A 22,378-nucleotide genomic window follows, 5' to 3' on the forward strand; every position below is an offset into this window, starting at 1 on the left:
GCTGCATCCAGCTCGGGCCAACCGCTTTGATAATCCCCATGACCTATCTCGTAAGGAATCTTTCTCTGTATCGTTTCCCAATAGGGCCTCTCAACCGAGTCGCCCTCATGGCACATCGCTCGTATGACAGTCTACATGCCCTGCCCATCTCCATTTAAGCTTTAGTTTAGAGCATAGGTAGAGCTTCGGTAGGTTTGACGTAGTGCAATAATGTTGACAGGCTTTTAATTCGGTGTTCCAACTTTTTTAATAAAATGACATATTATTTCGAAACATACACAGAAACATCCAAAATAATAATCAAAAAACAAGAAAATATAGAAAGAAAAAAGTAATAAGGTACAGTTTAAGTGTGTAATGTGTGTGACCAGTGGTAGTAAATGTCTCTGGCTCAGCACTATGCTGTGGAGCAGACGTGTTCCACCGTGCAGGTCATTCTTCCAGAGATCACAACAATACTACAATTATTAAATAATATATAAAGGATTCGACGTAGCGCGCTAAACAACTATTATAAAATCTTGTGATTGCTTGCTTCATGGTAAGGATTAATATATTTATGTCTAAAATAATTTTATAACTTTATTAAACATTTTTGCTGGAAGTTAATCCGATTTACATTATCTGAACAATATACGAAGAATATTGAGTTTTGTTACGTGACTGGTGGTAAGTGTGGTAAAACCCAGGGTGTTTTTTTTTTTTTTATGTAATAGCAGGCAAACGGGCAAGAGGCTCACCTGATGTGAAGCGATACCGCCGCCCATGGACACTCACATTGCCAGAAGGCTCGCAAGTGCGTTGCCAGCCATTCAAGAATTGGTACGCTCTTTTCTTGAAGGACCCTAAGTCGAATTGGTTCGGAAATACTTCAGTGGGCAGCTGGTTCCACATAGTGGTGGTGCGCGGCAAAAACTGCCTTAGAAAACGCTCAGTTGTGGAACGACGGACGTCGAGGTAATACGGATGGTATTATATTTGCTACGAGGTATAGGGCAACTATTTTCTGTCTACATACATATATTAAGGTTTGTTCATATGTAACTCTTAGAATTATCATGTTCTAGTATTAAAGTATAAATAGCCTTCAAGGTAATTTTAGTAAACAATTATTGTTACAGATCTATTGGAATTTATAGATAGGCAATTAAACGTACTAGGTGATATGTGGAGACTGATATGTCCCTAATGATAAAGAAATATTAAATAATATTGCAGTAATACTGTTTTGATACGATCGATTATCCGCAATCCCTTGTGATGTGTCATAACTTTCCCCAATTCACGGTTAGCAGGTGAATAACAGCGATCTTGCTCCGTCATTGCGTACCAATTACAAAATAGTTTGGACAAAGATTCACCCTCTTTTATTCCGGCGTGATGCGGCAATGTCCTATTTTCCCATATCCTCTATATGCAAAAAATTTATTCGATAAACGTATTTTGTTATTACCACCACAACGGGTTGATTGGAATACTAATAAATTGTTCGATGTCGATGACATCGAGGACATCACATTTAAATAAAATTTATTTAACGAAGATAAATGCCAATTTATTACTTTATACGATGATTCGAGTGCTCTAAATCTGATTCTCTCTGAGCACGACTGCAGTGATTTCATACTTTACCTATAATGTTCAACACCGAATACGTGTAAAAGCTAGTTAATAATAAATGAGGCAACGTGGGAAATACAGTGTATTGACTAATAACATCCGGTTTCCCAGAAAACAGGTCCGCCCAGCATTATTTTATTCAATTAACACAATACTGCATTAATTAATAATTATTAAACAGGAGGCTGTCATGATAATTGTTATATTAATACGTGGAAATATGTATGCTTTGGTGTATTCAACCATTAATTAAATTACTTCATTACCCAGAAATATAACTATGATATTATAAAAATAAGTGACGATTTCGTTAAATGTGTATTACGAGTATTAGTAAATAGACTAAGCCATCCTACTAATAGGCTTAGCTACATATGCCCTAAATCAAGTTGTATAAAAAAAGCGAAACGGACATAAAATTCCAATTCATTAAATCTCAAATTGCCGTGAAAATCACGCACCGATTCAAGTAATTTTGGCTTAAATAATGTCTTATATTAAATACCACATACCTTTGGATTTATTTACACCTGTTTCAGATAAATTTCACTAATAGTCACACAATTATAAGCACTACGATACACGCGGTTTTTCACAGGACGTGGGCGTGACGTCGTAACTGATCTACAGTCGATTCGGCACTGAAGCTTTCTCAGCTCTAGGAAAATGATGGAACACCGGCTCCATTCAAATTTTCATATAGAGCGCATGTCTAAAATTATCTGCGATTGAAATTCGACTTTATCCCAGTGGAGCACAGCAAGTTTCTGGTTGTTTTTATCCCCTATTAATACAATAAATATATAAATAGATAACGACAAATCTGACCCACCTATGGGAATAATTAATTGCTGTTTTAATTAAGTATTTACGAAAAAGTCATGTAGACCCTTAGTGAGTTCTTAATATATAAATATCTGTTAACTAAAGCTTTTGTCATTTTCAATTTAGAATTGAATATGATGTTGAGTTTTCGATTTCGTTTTTCAAGACGTTTTTTTTATGATATTGGTTTTCTATTGTTAATTCGTTTTCGGATCTTTTTCAAAAATATTATACGTTAATATACTCCTATATTATTTCAAATAAATTATAAAATATTAATAAGATAAGGCAGGTATCAGATCTTCCCATATGTCCATCCTTTCAGTAGAACTAGTTAAGGTCAAAACTCGATATGCAGATGGGGTATTCTGATAAACGAGCTAGGTCTGAATATCCACACACTTCGAAACTTTGAAAACAATTTTCGTTTAGTTTTTATAACATATTTTTTTATTATCTCTTCGTATATGTTATGTTTGCCTATTAGTGCTTATAGTGCTAATAAGCCGAGCGTTGACAGGCTTTTATATATAAATACATATATTACTTTAAACCATTTCAACTGACAGTTATTATATCTATCAAAACGATTATATCATTAGTTTGCAGTTATAGTTATGATAAGTGTTAACGGAGCTTTCATTTCAATACACTCACATAAATGAAAACAATTTGTTGCTAACGTAACGAACAAACCTTTAAAATGACGTCTTTGTCTTTCGCAAGAATTTTAACTGTCACTGACCAAGACTACTGTTAAGTTGAATGATTAATCCGGCTGTGTGTTTTCACCAACAAATAGTGTAATGGGGTTTGATATATACTTTTATACAATTGACTGAAATTCTATAATTCTTATGAAGAGGTTGGACTAGTGGTTTAAGCGGGTGATTCTATGTTCGCATTTAACATGTTCTCGAACGATAAAGGTAAACATCGTTAGGAAACCAGCTTGCCTTAGGCTCATAAAATCGACGGCGTATTTCAGGGTATTCACTTACTTGCATATTAGATTGGCAAAAAAATTATCATAAAACAGATACAGATTGAATTGTATTATTTATTATTTCATGAAAATATTTTTTTATGAAGTGCTTGCCAAATGTCAAAATATACGAAATTCACTAACTTCCACGAAGTTATGTTATAAAAGCGATGTGGTTTTTAATCCTTATAAATCTTTACGTTCTTAACAAGAACAGTCTGCCTTTATTTCCCGGAAACGGGGTCTCAGTACGACCCGTATATTTGTCCTATACACATAACTTTGGACAGAGCAAAGTTCGTTCTTTTATTGGTGCAAATGGCCCCGATACTATGAGGCCCATCGTTTACCCTTTAACTGGACTATATTTTCCCGGAATAAAGGTAAAGTTTTCTTTTTTTTTAAAAATAGGGGGCAAACGGGCAGGAGGCTCACCTGATGTTAAGTGATACCGCCGCCCATGGACACTCTCAATGCCAGAGGACTCGCGATTGCGTTGCCGGCCTTTTAAGAATTTGTACGCTCTTTTCTTGAAGGACCCTAAGTCGAATTGGTTCGGAAATACTTCAGTGGGCAGCTGGTTCCACATAGCGGTGGTGCGCGGCAAAAATTGCCTTGAAAAACGCTCAGTCGTGGAACGTCGGACGTCGAGGTGATACGGGTGGAATTTTGTATTCTGCCTCGACGTCCGATGATGAAACTCAGCTGCAGGTATACAACTCAGTTACTTAAATTATTTTTAAAAAATTACTTAAATTTCAAACAAACTTAAAAAAAATGCCCTAAATATTTATCCAATCTAAAACTGTTTCATTAATTTATCTAAAAAAAAAATAAGCAAATAATGATTATTCACTAGACATTTCAGCTAATACCCTGAAAACCAGTCTGATTATAATCCGGTGTATTAGTTTCCTGTTCACTGCCGACTCATTCGACACTTAGATCATCTAGATCGGGCGGATCTACGGACTGCTATGCCTGAACATAACAACTTCCTCCTTCGGGTTTCTTTATAATTATTGGTTTGTTTATGATTAGGTGGGCTGATAAGTTTGTAAGGTTTGTAAAGTTTGTAAGGTAAGGATAGAAGTTGTTTTTTTGATTCAATATAATCTACCTTCGCGAACGATACGATTATAGCGGTGATACAATTTTTAGATACCATTTTTACAGTACTTGTCTCTTTAAATAGGCTTCAGTTTCGGGGTTTATCTCTTTATTGTCGCAAAATTTCAGTCCAGCGAGCATTCTCTTGAGGTCTGAGAACAGGAAAACATCGCTGGGGACCAAATCTGGAGAATAATGTGCACGTGGAAGCAAATTGAAACCCAATTCATGGAATGTTGGCATAGTATGATTCAATTTTGATGATGTTGACGTTATTGTACAATATGTGTATTATATTCATAAGACGCTATAGGATGAAGATGAATTAGTTCCCTTTTACAGTCGGGTCATGGGTTTCATTCTCGAGAAAGGAAAGACTGATAGATGCCAATTTATTTGTGAGAAGTATGAAGTATAAATGTAAAAATTATTATTAATACAGAAAATAAACTTGAGAACACTATATTTACTATACTTAGGATTATAACTGAAAGCAAGATTAAACTTAAGATTTATGCTTAATTGTTCTCCGGAGTGAAGTGTAGGTTTTCTTTCAGATGCTGTTAATGTACAGAAACTATTTCTAAAAAAATGCCATCACCAGTAGAAGTTTTATCGTTTTATAATTGGTTTAGAGACGCTCTTGACTAATCAAGAGCAAACAAACGTGCCGTGCAAACTCTCTTGACTTTCTTTCTACGTTCTTTCTTGTTCTTTCAATCAACAACTGCAGTATACCAACTGGTATTCCATGTTTTTTTTTTAAATTTGTTTTGCACAAGCAAAAGCACAACAGACAAACCTATTGATTTAAAAGCTAATGTGCATTATTGCGGGATTATACAAAACGCAAACGCATATCTCAAATATCCGAAAAATAAAAACAAAGTCATCGCATTTGTTACGATAAAAAATAAGATGTTATTTTTCGACGTAAGTGATAATTTTAACAGACATTTTAGTACGTTATGCCTGAAACCGTAGTATAAACGAAATAATCAAAACAGCTATGAATAAAATATGTGTACATGCCTTTAGCCCGGGGCGCCATCACGTCTAAACTTTGGTGGTTAAAATTAATATTGAATCAATTATTATAACTTTGCGAACATTTGCGACTGAGGTTACGTGTAGCAAAACATAAGTTTTATGTTTTCCGTAAATTTACGGGAATATATGTCCTTTTAATAATATAACATCTTAGAAATGATAAGTATGCTTATTTGATTAGAAATATTAATTTCGTACAGACAGTAGGTAGACAGTTGTCAAACTAGATTAACATTACATATGCATTACGTTCACTCAACCTTAATTATTGAGTCGTATCGAATTAAACATTGTAAATGTTAATTCTATCAGATAATTAACGTTCCGCTAATGACAGCCGTGTTCGATTCGGTTGAAAGTTTAATACTAGCCTACCAATACAGCATGAATAAATACTAAATAGGAAAAATCAAAATTTCATCCAAAACAATGCTTTCTCGAGATAATCTAAATAAATAGTTTATTTATTATTTATTAATGAATAACCCCCTAATTCTGGTGGCCCCCGTGGGGAAAGCGACCACCACCCTCCATTACTTACGAAAAATGAAGACCAGGAAAAATAAAAAACGCGCTCCCCGTCACAATAATTAAAATAAATTTATGAATGCTTTATACTAACAAAACTCATAATCATATTAAGAAATATTTATAAACCAATTTTTGTATGGATTCATTAATAGATTGTTATTACAACCTTCATTGTATTTCTCGCCTTGTATTACAAAACCAGATAATGTAGAAAGTTTTATATTGTTTAAAGGCCTTATGCCCTATACTTGTTCTTCGGAGGATTATGACAAATCCATTCGTAAACAATCATAGTTCAAGGAATGTTAAATCGTTTAATATATAAGTTAATTCTAATTAGTTTATCGGTTGAAGCGTGATGGAATAATCTTTCGCATCTATAGTTAGATCCAATACGGTGAATAAGACAATCCATAAATTAGAATTCAGATGTCTATTAATCATCTTCTAATACTCCATTAACTATAACAAACTAATGTGATGAAAACGTGTAATTCTCAGTTTTGTTTTAATATATTATCTCACGTTGTATATAATAAGAAATAAAGCCGTTGTGGCCAAGTTAGTCTGGAGAACCCTTAATTATATAGATAATTTTTATGAACCTTTAATGACTTTATAAACATATTGAATAACCTATAATAACTGATCAACGGATCTTTCGTTCATCAGTCCTTGAATTCCCACTAAAAATATGTTCTGCGAATGCCCTGCGGGTATTCTATTATTTTCATTTACTTGTTAACTTGTACATTGAATTATGTTATATATATTCCAGTGTGTGTATATTTATTCCTCTTTTTTAGATAAAAATCTTAGTCAGGCAAACCAGAATGCTGTATTACATGTGTCAGTTCAATATCGCATATATGCTAATTTGGAATTGTGTAAACAGTCCGTAAATAAACATTGTATTTATGTAAGGACTACATATGGGAGTTAACGGTTTAGTAGGCTAATTTATTACGCGTACCGTTATTATATTTGCGTTGGTTGTAGATATTATTACGTTCACAGATTAGGACGTCTATAAATACGTATATATTATATAAGTTTATGTCTTGGCCTCAGATATATGCATCTGTGTCTTGATTATTTGTTACTTTTCTAACAGGCAGTTAGGCGATCAGCCTTCTCTGCCTTCTGACATTTTCCTCAAAATATTTTCCTTTACCGTAGGAGTCCTGCATAGTCGGGGATCGATCGGATGACGTCGCAGGCTGAAGCCAATAGGCCAGCACAACTCACTGCTTTTTTGATTATTACACTGTTTTATTGCTTAAAACATAATACAATAGTAATAAGCTTCATCAGAATGCAACTACAACTTGATGAGTGTGACATTACATTTAGGGAATCGCTATTGGTCTCCAAAAGGTTAATAACCAGAAAATGTACCCTAACCGGGATTTTTGCAAGTAATAATTAACTTATAACGGTCACGAATATATAATACATATACTATTATAATACAAGGGTGGTCCGATAAGTACTTAGCCTCACGGCTCGATAACACCACTTAGCAAGAGCAATTTTTCATCGCTTAGAACATTCTGGTAGACAGCTACTGAAAGAATTTCAGCCAAGTCGGACGCGTAGGTTTGTATTGACGTGTGGAAGCGAGCGTGTCCGCGGATTACGGAAAAGCGGCTCAAAACGTGCTGTTCCATCAAGATAACGCTCCGGCTTACGGCGTGGCGACGGCGGAGGTGCCGCCGTCGCCACGGCCAAATTGGTAGAATTATGGTACGAACTGCTGCCATTCAAATTGCGTTTTTGTCTCCAAATTTTAAAAAGTCGAATGTGGTGGTTATCATCAGTTTGCAGACCTCAAGAAGACGTATTATTCAGAAGTTGGAACATCGCTGAGTCAAGTGTATCGAACTCAAAGATTATGTTGAGGAATAAATTGCTTCTTTTTAAAAAAAAATTTTTTTTTCATATATTTCTGGGCTTGTAACTGGCACATAGTACACTATCTACTTTATTTTACACAAATTAAATGCAGAATATCGTTAAGGAAAGACTTCGTTTTCAATTTAACTACTGAATTCCGCGCTTTAAAGTCAGTTACGGAGAAATGGCATTATTCTGTGGTATAAGTGTGAAATCGAAATAAGCAACCCCAACTTTCTGTTTTATATGAATTAATTTATTAAGTAGTAACGCTTGTTCCCATTTTGAGGGGAAAAATTAGGTCAAGCGCAATCAGATGTTGCCAATCTCATTTATTTCTACCTTTTCTGGTTTATTTCAATTACAGCAATTCGTCGTAACAAAGCGTGAAATTATTATTGAATAAGTACTTAGTACTAAAATATGTTCGTTGTTTCTTTATACCAAGGTTTCATAATTCATAATTTTTTTACGATAGTCTTGATATTGCCAGGTTTTCACCCTTGAGTATATAGATTCGTATCCCGGGTGTTCACCAGACTTTACTTTCTATGTGAGCATACACTCTCTCGCGCGATGAAAAAAAATAACTCAAGGAAATCGACAAGTTAAGACTTGATAATTAGACAAAATGTGTTCACGATACATCTAAAGCCAAGATTAGAAGGAAAGAAGATATTCCATACCAATACCAATTTACATAAGAAACATAATTATTTTACATTGTTAAGTGCATTTTGATAAGCGCCTTGCAATCTCTACCGTCTGAAATCATAAGGGAAATTGGTGCGAGCCACAGTTCTTCAAATTAAAAATCTCTAGAACCTTGTTAGTTCTCGTAGTTGGCTGTATTGTTACCTTGGATATTGGAATATGTTTTGTGACTGAATATACAAGGCTTCATGTATAAACCACAAACAAACTTCGTATATATTAGTAGTAAAACGGTTTAGTCAGGTGCGCTGCGCTGGTTCACAACTTATTAACTTAGTTTCAGTTATACAACGTGACACATGATAAACGTGACATAAGTTCTGACAATATTAGTACAGTCTGGAGTCCCTATTACAATATATCTCAAAGGTTTACTAACAAATTGGCTGTTTACTTAGCTACTTATATATAGCCGCAGCCTCAAAGACACATATTATGTGCCCAAGTATTTCTAAGTACCGGTGGTTCCACGGTGTCAAATTTGCACACGGCGTAATTAAGCCCGTAGGACACTTTACCATAAATTACTTAGAATTTAGATATAATATAGGCACGTAAAAAAGCAAATGTAGAATCGAACTGCGACTATTTGAAATATAACTTGTTTTTTTTAAGACTTCCAGCGGCGACCAACACAATTCACATAAGTAAAAACAAATAAAAATACTCCTGGACTACCATTGGATTTTACTTTATACGCCGTTCCGGAGTAGTTGTCGCCGGGCCCGGCGGGAGACGCATAATAATTTAAACAAATAAGGTCACTTCCACTTCTCGGCCACAGATCTGACTGACCGCGTGCCTGATAGGCCATTGGATTGTAGATTATAAAAAAGAAAGTGTTAAAATTAACCAGCTTTTTAAATTTGATTATGTTGTATTTTATTGGTTTGGTATTTTACTTTATAACCTAAGAAGGATAAACAAGCCCAAGTATAATATTAGTCACCTTGCTTTATTAATCCAAATGTTAGTCCAGGAATAACCGATCGTTCAGTGGTTATCATTCTAGTGTGACACGTATCATCAGTTGAGCCGCTGCTGATTTGCCCCTGTTATTTATGTCACGGAATATTATGTTCGAGTCAATTGATTCCTGAGCGTTGATTTTTATTGTTTCTTCAGTTAATAATTGAGATTGCTTCTACTTCTTTTAAAAGCCATAATTAAATTTAATTAGATTTGTTTGTTATTACTTTATTAAAATTTTGATTATGTTGTATTTTATTGGTTTGGTATTTTACTTTATAACCTAAGGAGGATAAGCAAGCCCAAGTATAATATTAGTCACCTTGCTTTATTAATCCAAATGTTAGTCCAGTAATAACCGATCGTTCAGTGGTTATCATTCTAGTGTGACACGGTATCACGTATCATCAGTTGAGCCGCTGCTGATTTGCCCCTGTTATTTATGTCACGGAATATTATGTTCGAGTCAATTGATTCCTGAGCGTTGATTTTTATTGTTTCTTCAGTTAATAATTGAGATTGCTTCTACTTCTTTTAAAAGCCATAATTAAATTTAATTAGATTTGTTTGTTATTACTTTATTAAAATTTTGATTATGTTGTATTTTATTGGTTTGGTATTTTACTTTATAACCTAAGGAGGATAAGCAAGCCCAAGTATAATATTAGTCACATTGCTTTATTAATCCAAATGTTAGTCCAGTAATAACCGATCGTTCAGTGGTTATCATTCTAGTGTGACACGTATCATCAGTTGAGCCGCTGCTGATTTGCCCCTGTTATTTATGTCACGGAATATTATGTTCGAGTCAATTGATTCCTGAGCGTTGATTTTTATTGTTTCTTCAGTTAATAATTGAGATTGCTTCTACTTCTTTTAAAAGCCATAATTAAATTTAATTAGATTTGTTTGTTATTACTTTATTAAAATTTTGATTATGTTGTATTTTATTGGTTTGGTATTTTACTTTATAACCTAAGGAGGATAAACAAGCCCAAGTATAATATTAGTCACCTTGCTTTATTAATCCAAATGTTAGTCCAGTAATAACCGATCGTTCAGTGGTTATCATTCTAGTGTGACACGTATCATCAGTTGAGCCGCTGCTGATTTGCCCCTGTTATTTATGTCACGGAATATTATGTTCGAGTCAATTGATTCCTGAGCGTTGATTTTTATTGTTTCTTCAGTTAATAATTGAGATTGCTTCTACTTCTTTTAAAAGCCATAATTAAATTTAATTAGATTTGTTTGTTATTACTTTATTAAAATTTTGATTATGTTGTATTTTATTGGTTTGGTATTTTACTTTATAACCTAAGGAGGATAAACAAGCCCAAGTATAATATTAGTCACCTTGCTTTATTAATCCAAATGTTAGTCCAGTAATAACCGATCGTTCAGTGGTTATCATTCTAGTGTGACACGTATCATCAGTTGAGCCGCTGCTGATTTGCCCCTGTTATTTATGTCACGGAATATTATGTTCGAGTCACTTGATTCCTGAGCGTTGATTTTTATTGTTTCTTCAGTTAATAATTGAGATTGCTTCTACTTCTTTTAAAAGCCATAATTAAATTTAATTAGATTTGTTTGTTATTACTTTATTAAAATTTTGATTATGTTGTATTTTATTGGTTTGGTATTTTACTTTATAACCTAAGGAGGATAAACAAGCCCAAGTATAATATTAGTCACCTTGCTTTATTAATCCAAATGTTAGTCCAGTAATAACCGATCGTTCAGTGGTTATCATTCTAGTGTGACACGTATCATCAGTTGAGCCGCTGCTGATTTGCCCCTGTTATTTATGTCACGGAATATTATGTTCGAGTCAATTGATTCCTGAGCGTTGATTTTTATTGTTTCTTCAGTTAATAATTGAGATTGCTTCTACTTCTTTTAAAAGCCATAATTAAATTTAATTAGATTTGTTTGTTATTACTTTATTAAAATTTTGATTATGTTGTATTTTATTGGTTTGGTATTTTACTTTATAACCTAAGGAGGATAAACAAGCCCAAGTATAATATTAGTCACCTTGCTTTATTAATCCAAATGTTAGTCCAGTAATAACCGATCGTTCAGTGGTTATCATTCTAGTGTGACACGTATCATCAGTTGAGCCGCTGCTGATTTGCCCCTGTTATTTATGTCACGGAATATTATGTTCGAGTCAATTGATTCCTGAGCGTTGATTTTTATTGTTTCTTCAGTTAATAATTGAGATTGCTTCTACTTCTTTTAAAAGCCATAATTAAATTTAATTAGATTTGTTTGTTATTACTTTATTAAAATCATTAATTAACGAATAATGGTAGGAATATCGACCAATCTGAGCCGAGCAAATGCCTCTTGATTTTGGACAGTGCGTTCAGGGAACGCAGGGTAGTTCTGATTGAGTATTCAGTGGAGCATTGTGGTGATGAGACGGTCTTTTGTGCTCGGACTTTACCTAAATGACGCCCACTAAACCCATTAATGACGATGTCCATAACGACATGTATTTTAAAAAAGATATTAAAGTAGATGGCGTACTGTCAATGTTCCCAATGTCCTTTGATTGTATGGGGTTTTAGCCCAACAACTAAGCACACAAATATTTAAACATCTACGCGAAAGCTTCTTAAGTACGAAGGTTTAAAAGGCCCATAAATACGGTAGATTTACGCAGGTTACGCAATTATAAATCAGAGGACGTGTGCTCGTTACGGCGAATACTCAATTTGAAACGTTTGCCCCATTCTGCGTGATTGGCTTGCTGACGTGTTAATAAAATTGACAGATCTTCACTTTTGACAAATTGAGTTTGACAGGAGGTAGTTTTAAATAACCAAAAAGTTTTTATGTGTTGTCTTTGATTTTCTTGTATTACGCAGAAGTAAAATAGTCAATATTTATTTGAATATAATTATTTCTACCTAACAGTCTGTATTGTAAGCAATGGGTGCCTCCGGTGATCGTAAAAATTTAATTACTTAGAAACAGGTAATGTTTATCTGTATAATATTGCATATTACACACATACTTTTGTTTGAGTTAGTTCCATATTATTATTTTGACCTAGTTAAAGGAGAGCAATGTATATAGTAATTATCAGACCTACAGTTACACACTCATCGGAAATTCACTGAAAGAAATCAGTTTCCTGATCTGTTATGTGTAATTAAAAAACTCCAATAACATAAAGTAAAAAATACACCAACAAAAGAATGAGCTAAATTACACTCCATCGAACAAAGACATCGTCTTTATTTTGTTCAGGTAAATAGGGAACTGATGAAGCGAGCTATACAATACCTACCGCAGTAAACAAACTTTGTTACGATATCAAAGTTCCCATCGGACAATAGACCACTGAAAATATTTTACACTGTGGCTTAAGTTATGAACTTAAGCTTTTAATTCAATGTAAACTCTTTTACTTTTTGAGAGATTTCTTTGAGACATAAATTTCTTGATTTAGCTTGATACAATTATGTCGGAAATGTCCGGGTTCTATAATAAAATGCAGTCTTTATTTTACATCTTTTACATACACAGTTGTAATAAATTTAAAGAAAATTTGACGAGCCGAAATTACCTCACTTACAACTAGATTTAGTTATAATTTTTGTGTTAGGGCGCTTCTTGTGGTGAGTGGTCGGACTTGAATTATTGCGGTGATATTAGTTATTTCGACTAAGTATTATAATCATAATAGAATGTAGTACATTAAGTCGATTTTTAAAAACCCTAGTAGGTAGATCTTTTAATGTTTGTAAATTATTATAAATATTGATTGCCCTACAAAAGGTGAGATGAAAACGCTATGGTGAAACAGAATTAATAAATGATTGTGTACAAACAACACCATTTCCCTTATTTTAGGCCAAACTCGATTTTCTCATTACAAACGAGATTTACGTTGAGTTAGAATTTTTGAAAACCGCAACAATCGTTTGAACAATCGTTGTAACCGTGTACAGGCAATCTACGAACAAAAGATTTCGGCATTCAAACAATATTCGTACCTATTTGTGGAATTGTACCAATTTTCACTGTTAAAATTTTCAGTATCTTCAGGGATTGTCAGTCATTAGACTAGAAATGGTAGACATAATCAAATTAATGATTAGAATATGGGTAATATAATATTGCCCTCAGATAAGGAGCACATTTATGTATTTAAGTTGTTTATAAAACATAGATTTCTTCCTTTTTCATATTACAACGAGTGTTGAATGTCTTTTTATGTAATAGCAGGCAAACGGGCAAGAGGCTCACCTGATGTTAAGCGATACCGCCGCCGATAGACACTCACATTGCCAGAAGGCTCGCAAGTGCGTTGCCGGCCTTTCAAGAATTGGTACATTAGCATTATAATGTAGATTAGCATTCTTTATTTTATTATTAAATTATTTAATAAATAATAATAGTTTGTTTTTTGTTCTCTTACAAGATAAAAGGAATTTAACTATCATATTTTTTTCTAAACAAAACAGTTAATACCTTATGCGTGTTTTGTTGGGATGCGTTATACCAGTATATTATATTTGTGATATACTCCTATGAAAAATCAATTATCTAAATAAGCAAGTTCTAAAAACAATCTTGGTTCGGCTTTCTTTTATCATATATTTTATAAATAAATAAATAAAAATAATTGATCTTAAAAAGTAAGGCTTACGTAAGCGTTGCCTCTGTTATGTGATATTTTGACAGGAACATTATACAATATGAGATATCCTTTACCATAAAATATAATTTTTATTTCCCTTAAACCCCAAATACATAGTCAGTCTAACTAATACAACAATTCCTCTTATTTGTAAAATCTTTTTAAACTTTACACAGATTTCGATTGATTTCCCTGAAAAGTGTAAAAATTGCTTTACAACTAATACACCTAGGCCTAACACACGTACACCTAGATCCCAAAAAGTACAGAAAGACGCTTAGGCACTTGTACAGTTTAATTTCGAATGCTAATAGAATTTCTATGAATAAGTAATTGCTCGAGAAGCGTCCGTAACAACGCTCTGTCATTTAATATACTTTTTAACAATTAACTTACGTTTCGTAATTAGTTTTTAAGGGTTTTTTTTTAATTTAAAACATTTACATAAAGTAAATAATCCATGTTTGTGTCATTTTTTAGATGTTTGTATCAAGGTTCAGTGTAGAACTGATGTCTTTTACTTAAAGGCGTAAAAATCGTTTCGACACAAAATATTTTCGTATCAAAATATATACCCCGTTCCAATTTAACTACGACGCCCCTAATTCTAAGATTAAATTGCTAAAAATTCTTTGATGCACACGATATTTTGCGTCAGGTATAGACACCGTAAGTATATGTCACCCTACTTCCACTTTATTTAATGTATAACATGGTCTCCACCTTAGAGCGTATTTAAAACATTATAAAACCTATTTACATAAAGTAAATAATCCATGTTTGATGAAAAAAATAATATCGTTTAGATATTAAATGCACTATGGACTTGTGTAATTTTTTAGATGTTTGTATCAAGGTTCAGTGTAGAACTGATGTTCGTATCGAAATGTATAGTTACCCCGTTTCAATGTAACTACGTCGCCCCTAATTCTAAGATTAAATTGCTAAAAATTCTTTGATGCACACGATATTTTGCGGCAGGTATAGACACCGTAAGTATATGTCACCCTACTTCCACTTTATTTAATGTATAACATTATATCTACACAAAGCTCTATCTAAATTATAAAACGAAAGAGCTCTAAAATTTGGTGACGTCAATGATATTTAACAAAAGCAGAACGTCGTGGATAACAAATTGGCTCTCATAGGCTCATTCAGAGGAAATGACATTTCAGAGACTGACATTACTGAAAATACACGTCGTTTCATTACACGCTCAAATATAGGCCGTTAAGGCAAGACCAATACGGCCAGGTTTTACGCCTCCCGGTGTTGGCGTCCCACATGGGCGGCGGTTAGGACTTAATTGTTCCTGAGCCTAAAAAAAGATTTTTGTGAGTTATCAAGATGTCAAGTTTCAAAACTATAGAATATATACGATTTTAAATAGTTCTAATAGATTAATGATTCTCCCAAATGTTTGCAGAGTTAGTCGATTGATACAATTACCATACACAAATCAAAACAGTATTTTTGAGAGCATATAGGAATAAACGAGCCCCCAAAAAGGCCAGTCGTCGGAGCCCATGGACACCTATTCCAGTAGGTGTCAGTCTTTGAGCGAGAAGCTTAACATACAATAATACAGAAACATTTACATATTAGAAATATTAATTGTTTTTTAATAAATTTGGAATATAAATGGAGGCAGACAAAAAATTTAATATGCTTATTAATAATTAAATTAAAAATGCGTGCTACAACCTTCTCTATACTATGTGAATAATATAATATATGTTTACAAAACATTGTTTTAGAAAAGAAGATTGGCGGAGCAGGCGATATTGCAAGGTGTGCAGACAAAAGGTGGACCGCCAGAAAAAGGAGACGTGGGAAGACCACAAAAGCGATGGCCTGACGACATCATAAATATTTCTGGGGAAAATTGGACTGAGGAATAAGATCAGACCTAAATGAGAAGCTATTTGATAATTTTTGTAGTATTGAATTAAAGTGGCTTTATTATTATTAAGACTATTTGATTATGAATTCAAACCCGTATGTTTCCATTTTCATATTGATTTACGATTAAGGTGCTATCCACATAAGGTTTGCGATTTGAATTTCAATTGAATTTACAATGTTGAAAGCCGGCGCCACTTAAAACGATTTTACTGCTAATAGCAGAGATTTTACATAGATTTAATAAGTTTAAAATAATGTTATATGTCAATTACAATTATAATAATATAACAACTAAACATATTTATAGTTTATATTGAAATTTTATTTATGCTAATTTGTCATTAATCGCAAAAACACTACGTTATTGTATTGCTAGCAAGATTTTCATGGTTTTTGTTTTGGTTTATAAATTGGTAAAAGCAGTTACGTTACGTTACGTTACGTGCTAGTAGCACGCAATTTCGAACCATTATCTCGAATAGACGACACATAATATTGGATCTTTTAAGTATTGAAAAAACTTTTATAGAACTTTTTGTTAAGGTAACATTGAAATTTGAGAAAAACATAATATAAGTGATATTATTTTTCCCTTAGACATAGCCCTCGCAATGCTATAAGCATTACGCACAAAATGAAAGGGTAACAGAATCTCGAATCTTTGATATTTTTATGAACCCAGATAATTTATGACAGGTAAAATTTACGTTTTATCCGGGAGATATATAAAGCCCTTTTTTTAGGGTTAGTTAATAACCACGGGTTATTAAATACCCTTTGATTTAAAAGAATTAAATAAACGGTGCTATCGTCGCAAGTTTCGTATCCAGCTTGGATCCAGATGGTCTCTAAAGAGAACGCTGTTGAGTTGGAATGTCGAAAAGAATTATGCAGAACATAAAACAACGGAAAGTTGCGTACCTGGGCATGACCGCTGCCACCACCTTCAATAATTAATTGAAGGTGGTAAATAATTAATCAGTTGGTAGATGGAAGAAATCATGGCTTCGCAATGTCAGGGAGTGGACGGGCATTGCGACTGTGGAAGAGTTGCTGCATCTGGCACTGGACAAGACACGCTTCAAGAGACTGACGGCTAAAAAAGCAGACGAATAATATGTATTTATTTTCCTATTAATTACTATGTGTGAAACATGTTGATCCAATAAGAATCCGAGGAGTCTAGCTCTGTTTAGACGCGCTAGGACCTAAAATAAGATTAAGGTAGTAATTATTTCATAATAATATAATAGGAGCAAGTTTGTAATATTCGAAGTAAGTAAGACTTCCAGATGTAGAATGTAGATAGTATAGAGAATGTGTAGTCGTTTCGTTTTAACTTAAGCCCGTGTGGTAACTTCAAATACCCCGAAGGGCTAACGTACAAGAGACAAGCGGTGCTATCTTTTGCTAATATAAGCCATATGGCCATGAGTCATACACGTGAACTTGATACTTGACTCGTCGTATTCGTGTATACGGTGATATTAGATATTTCGACAACGTATTAGTGTGTTGTTCCCACGATAATATAAGTGTGTGCTCCTATTTCAACAAGCCTCCTGCTGATAGAGGACAATTCTTTATGTTTAATTTATTTTAATATTGTTAACTACATAGGTTTAAAGACTTTATTTCTAAAAAGACAAAAATGTCACTTAAATGAGAATAATACTTTAGATAAACATTGCATTGTAGTCGTTTCTAAAGTCACTATTAAACGACAGTCGTACATGCAATAAACTTAAAAGTAAGAGTAGCCAAAGACGTGAATAAAAATTAATTATAATAAATTAATTTAAAAGTAATTTTGTCTAACATTACTCACTTAGCTTCCTTCGATTTGAATGAATTGAAAGAAGTAATATTTTTATATTTATGTCTAGTTACATACAGCTGTGCGTCTTCGTAGGTAAACATTTTTTTGCCGTAGTTCGCACGTATTTTAGGTAATGCAAAATAACTCGTTCGACGCATACTTCTATGAATCACACGTTGCTGTTTGAAAAAAGATAGTGTGGAGAGAATTACTTAATATGTCATATGGAATAAAAGAGTGGAGAAGATTGTATTGCCAGTTCTTCGCTTCCGATCTACGCCCTTGATTAGAGAACTGGCAGTAAATGTAAAATTAGATGCATTTTATATACATTTTGACGTGCATAAGTGAACATTGTGTTACCTATATGAATAAATGATTTTGAACTTGAATTTGGGTTTGACTAACTGAGGGTAAAATGCATGACTATAACTTGGTATCAGATTTTTAAAATCGGGAGTATTTTCTATAACTTGTACCAAGAGCGACGTACCATATCGCACCGCACTGCTTCACAGCTCGCTTCACTCCTAAGAGATGTCTTTGAAGTTTTACAATTTATAAGAATACTCGTACTAACCTACTTTTGAACTACACCAAAAACCAGACATACCTTTCACGGTCTGTGTGATTCTCAGGCTGTACACAGAGGTTGATTCGGTGATACAAAGTTTGTATTTTCACTTTTGGTAAATAAAATATAGATGTCTAGTATACTTATATATAAAAATAAATTACTGTTTACTGTTTACTTTGGCTAATTTTGGTGTTGAATTATTTGTAGAAGTCCAGAAGTTTAAAATGTGAATAAATATGAAAATGCTTGGAAATAAATGAAAACAACCATTTTGCTCTTCCTTTGATGTGTGGGGGACACGGGGAAAGATTAGTTTAAAATGAAAACTAATTAGAATTTGTATTTCCTTCTAACTTTCTGATGAGGTAAAAAAAAAACTTAATTTTAGCTAACTACAGTTGGTAGATTAAGTACAGTTGTTGTTATTTTTATGTAGAATATATCATAAGATTTGTCACAAATTCAATTTCTGAACGCAACCACAATATTTGATTGATAAATTAACAGTACGACATTGAAGCATTGGCCAAAACAGTTCGTCCTGCTGTTCCACACCAAAGAATTGCATTCTACACTTTGATAGAAGCTGTGGACAGTGGATCTGGTGGAATTTACTTCATTGCTCCCGGAGGTACTGGAAAAACGTTCTTAATTTCATCGCTTTTGGCGGGTATCAAATCACGAAATGATGTAGTTCTAGCGTTGGCTTCATCTGGAATAGCTGCGACTATGCTAGAAGGCGGGTGTACTGCACATTCTGATCAACATGCAAATCAACGAAACACCAATTTGCAACCAAGATACTACAAGTATGCTAATTGATTGTCTGGGATGAATGTACAATGGCTCCAGGTCACCGGAGGCACTTCGTGACAACCAAAATATATTTGGTGGGGCCATGATACTGTTGTCAGGTGATTTACGTCAGACTGTTATGGGTATTCCTCGTTGCTGATGAACTAAACGCATGCCTAGAACCATCATATTATTGGCGGTACGTAAAGACACTCCAATTAACAACTGCAATGCATAATAATTTTAGCAATTTATTTGTTTTAATAAAAAACGGATTCCTGTTTGTTTTTAGTTTATTGTATACAATAGTTTAGATCTTGCATTTATCGATTGAGGCAGTACAAAGTCTGCCGGGTCAGCTAGTCATTGATAAATATTACTGTAAAAACTAATAGAATAATATTGATCGATTGATACCGCTTTTGTTTATATTCGTCTTACGTGTAAATTAAATGACAAGCATTACATGAAATATTAATAAGATCGAAAATGTTCGCAGTCTTTGTTATAACAAATATAAAAAGATTGCCCCGGGTGAGGATCGAACTCACGACCTTAAGATTATGAGACTTACGCGCTGCCTACTGCGCCACCGAGGCCGGTGAGGACTTTGCTAAAAATTACGTTTATTATTTACTTTGTGTATTCCGGATGAAATTATTCAAAACATTGTTATGTATATGTGTTTAGATAATACAGTAATTATATTTTGATATATTATGAGTATATTCAAAAGTTTTTATAACTATGGAATCGCTTCCACCTCGGTTAACTGTGTTCGATTTCCTACAATACAAATCTGCCAGGTTCTTAGGTATGGAAAACTGATCAGTCACCTGACTTGCCCTGAAAATATCCTTATGACACATGGATTTCCATAACAGAAATATATTAAAACACGTTTCACCCAAACACACATTTTTCAAAAAACACATTTATTGTTGTAAAAACAATATTTTTGCAGTGTAGTTTTTCATATTCACTATATCTTGTATTGATAACAAATACGCCAGCTGAAATTTAAATTCCATTCGTGTTTTTGCGCCTGAAAAAATACAAGAAAAACATTTTTTACAATTTTTATATGCACGGCGTTTTTTGATCAAAATATTTTCGTCCACATTCTGGCTTAAAATATTCTGTTTAATCATAAATATTAATAATAATAAACCAGCCGTGCTGTAACAATTTGGTGTTGTGCTTCCTTTATTTTCGAACAATGATTATTAGTTTTTATAAGTGCCTTCAGCCTTGTGTCATCTCACGAGCAAGGTTCAGTTGCGCATATAAAATTTTGATTATCTGTGTGCTATCGGGAGTCGAACATAAGACCGTTCGCTTTAACCTTTTTAACTAACTTCTGTGGACGGAGAAATTGTGACCAAATTGTATTCCACCGTACCATATATTATAGAATTAAAAAAAAAAACAACACACTAGTCTATCAAACAAAATTACTCATTTGTGCCAAATCCTATTTACGCTACAATGAAAGGAGACATTAAATAAAACATTGTTTTATAGGTGATATAATTGTTATTAATGTACGCTACAAGTAATTCACAATGATATGATTTTAGCGCAATATTCACGCAGTTCTTATCACAAAGTTCTGTTTATTTCAACTTGAAATTCCGACATAAACGAATTTCCCACGATTGCTCAATTATCATTCTCAAGAAAAAGTCCCTCATTCTTCCGGCTCAAGGATCTCCAACAAAAAAGTAATCTTAGTTCGGAACTATCGTAAAATGTCGTCGACTTCACGCACTCGAAAAAGTTGTTGTCCAATACACATTTTACGAAGATTTTTGACGCATCGTTTTATGGAAAGTAAAACGGATGAACAATAATTATATATATCGAAATAAAACTAGTTATTGAATCATTTATATCAAATAATTATCTTATTTTAATTTAGTTAAATAATTTTTGTTTATCCAGACAACAAAATGTCCGTGAGCTAAATTTGTATGTATTAGATAAATATTATACACAGAATTTCAGAACTGTCAACTCCCTGCCAAACTTTTAAATCGCCATTTTTTTTTACAAATATATGTAAATCTTCAACCATTATATACACCGACCCAGTCCAACCAGTCACCACAATAGCATCCTTTCAGCTATTGACCCCATTGCTATATTGTGACAAATCACATGGATGTAATCTATGTTGATATTTTCGAAGCATGTACACAATACCATTAAGAATGTTTTTGCCTTTCTAATAAATTTATTTAAACTAATACAATATTTTTAACCATCATAGTAATAATAAAAATTACAAATGAATAAATAGAAACCTTTAATGCTGTCAGCATTTAGTCGCTCTATTGCGATGCTTATTTGATGAACCAGAGGATGTCAGAGGATGATGTCCACCGATATAATCTATCAGGGATCAACTTAAATCTTTCCATACAATTCACGGCCAAAGAGTCTCTGCTCCGAAAGGAAAATACTCAAATTTGGATTAACAATATTTTATTAGAATTGTAGTTGGAAATATAATACAGAGTCGTTAAATAATACGCAAATAATAACGAAAGATAAAAATCTCAGACGCAAATCGTAATTTTGTCGTAAATATGCGTCCAAATTCAACTTTTATCAGATTGAAAGTTAGGAAAAATTGCCTTAAAACGTAGCAGCGAATGCTTGTTTATTACAAGATTGTCATTATTTGATCCCGGTTCATTGCTTTGGCTTTTTCTCGTGCATTAACTTACTAATGTTCCTGATTTCACACAAAACATTACAGTTGTATCGTAATTACAGAGAAAACATAGCGTTTTTAAGATTCAATCTATCTATCTACATATTTATGCTTTATTTCAGAAGGGGTAGTGAGAGACCACGGGTCTCCATTCCTCAGATACCTCTATCGCTCTATCCACATTCGTGACATAACCATGT

General features: G+C 33.4%; 1 protein-coding gene, 1 long non-coding RNA gene and 1 other non-coding gene across 6 annotated transcripts in view; 1 reads left to right on the plus strand and 2 right to left on the minus strand.

Moving 5' to 3' along the window:
* The window catches only part of LOC123707465 (KH domain-containing, RNA-binding, signal transduction-associated protein 2-like), an 84,336-nt gene extending 82,089 nt beyond the window's left edge, over nucleotides 1-2,247 (minus strand). For all 4 annotated transcript variants that reach the window (XR_006753502.1, XM_045657525.1, XM_045657524.1 and 1 more), the window contains exon 1: nucleotides 2,133-2,247. The gene's annotated coding sequence lies outside the window, so the exon portion shown is untranslated. The remainder of the gene's footprint in view (nucleotides 1-2,132) is intronic.
* Nucleotides 1-16,331, plus strand: part of LOC123707466 — a 36,380-nt gene extending 20,049 nt beyond the window's left edge. The window contains exon 2 of the long non-coding RNA XR_006753503.1: nucleotides 16,121-16,331. This is a non-coding gene — a long non-coding RNA (uncharacterized LOC123707466). The remainder of the gene's footprint in view (nucleotides 1-16,120) is intronic.
* A 3,654-nt stretch (nucleotides 16,332-19,985) lies between these two features.
* Nucleotides 19,986-20,058, minus strand: Trnam-cau. Its single transcript has one exon. It is a non-coding gene; the product is annotated as a tRNA-Met (tRNA).
* Nucleotides 20,059-22,378: the final 2,320 nt, after the last annotated feature.

Source organism: Pieris brassicae, chromosome 3 (assembly GCF_905147105.1).
Source record: "Pieris brassicae chromosome 3, ilPieBrab1.1, whole genome shotgun sequence".
Lineage (NCBI taxonomy): Eukaryota > Metazoa > Arthropoda > Insecta > Lepidoptera > Pieridae > Pieris > Pieris brassicae.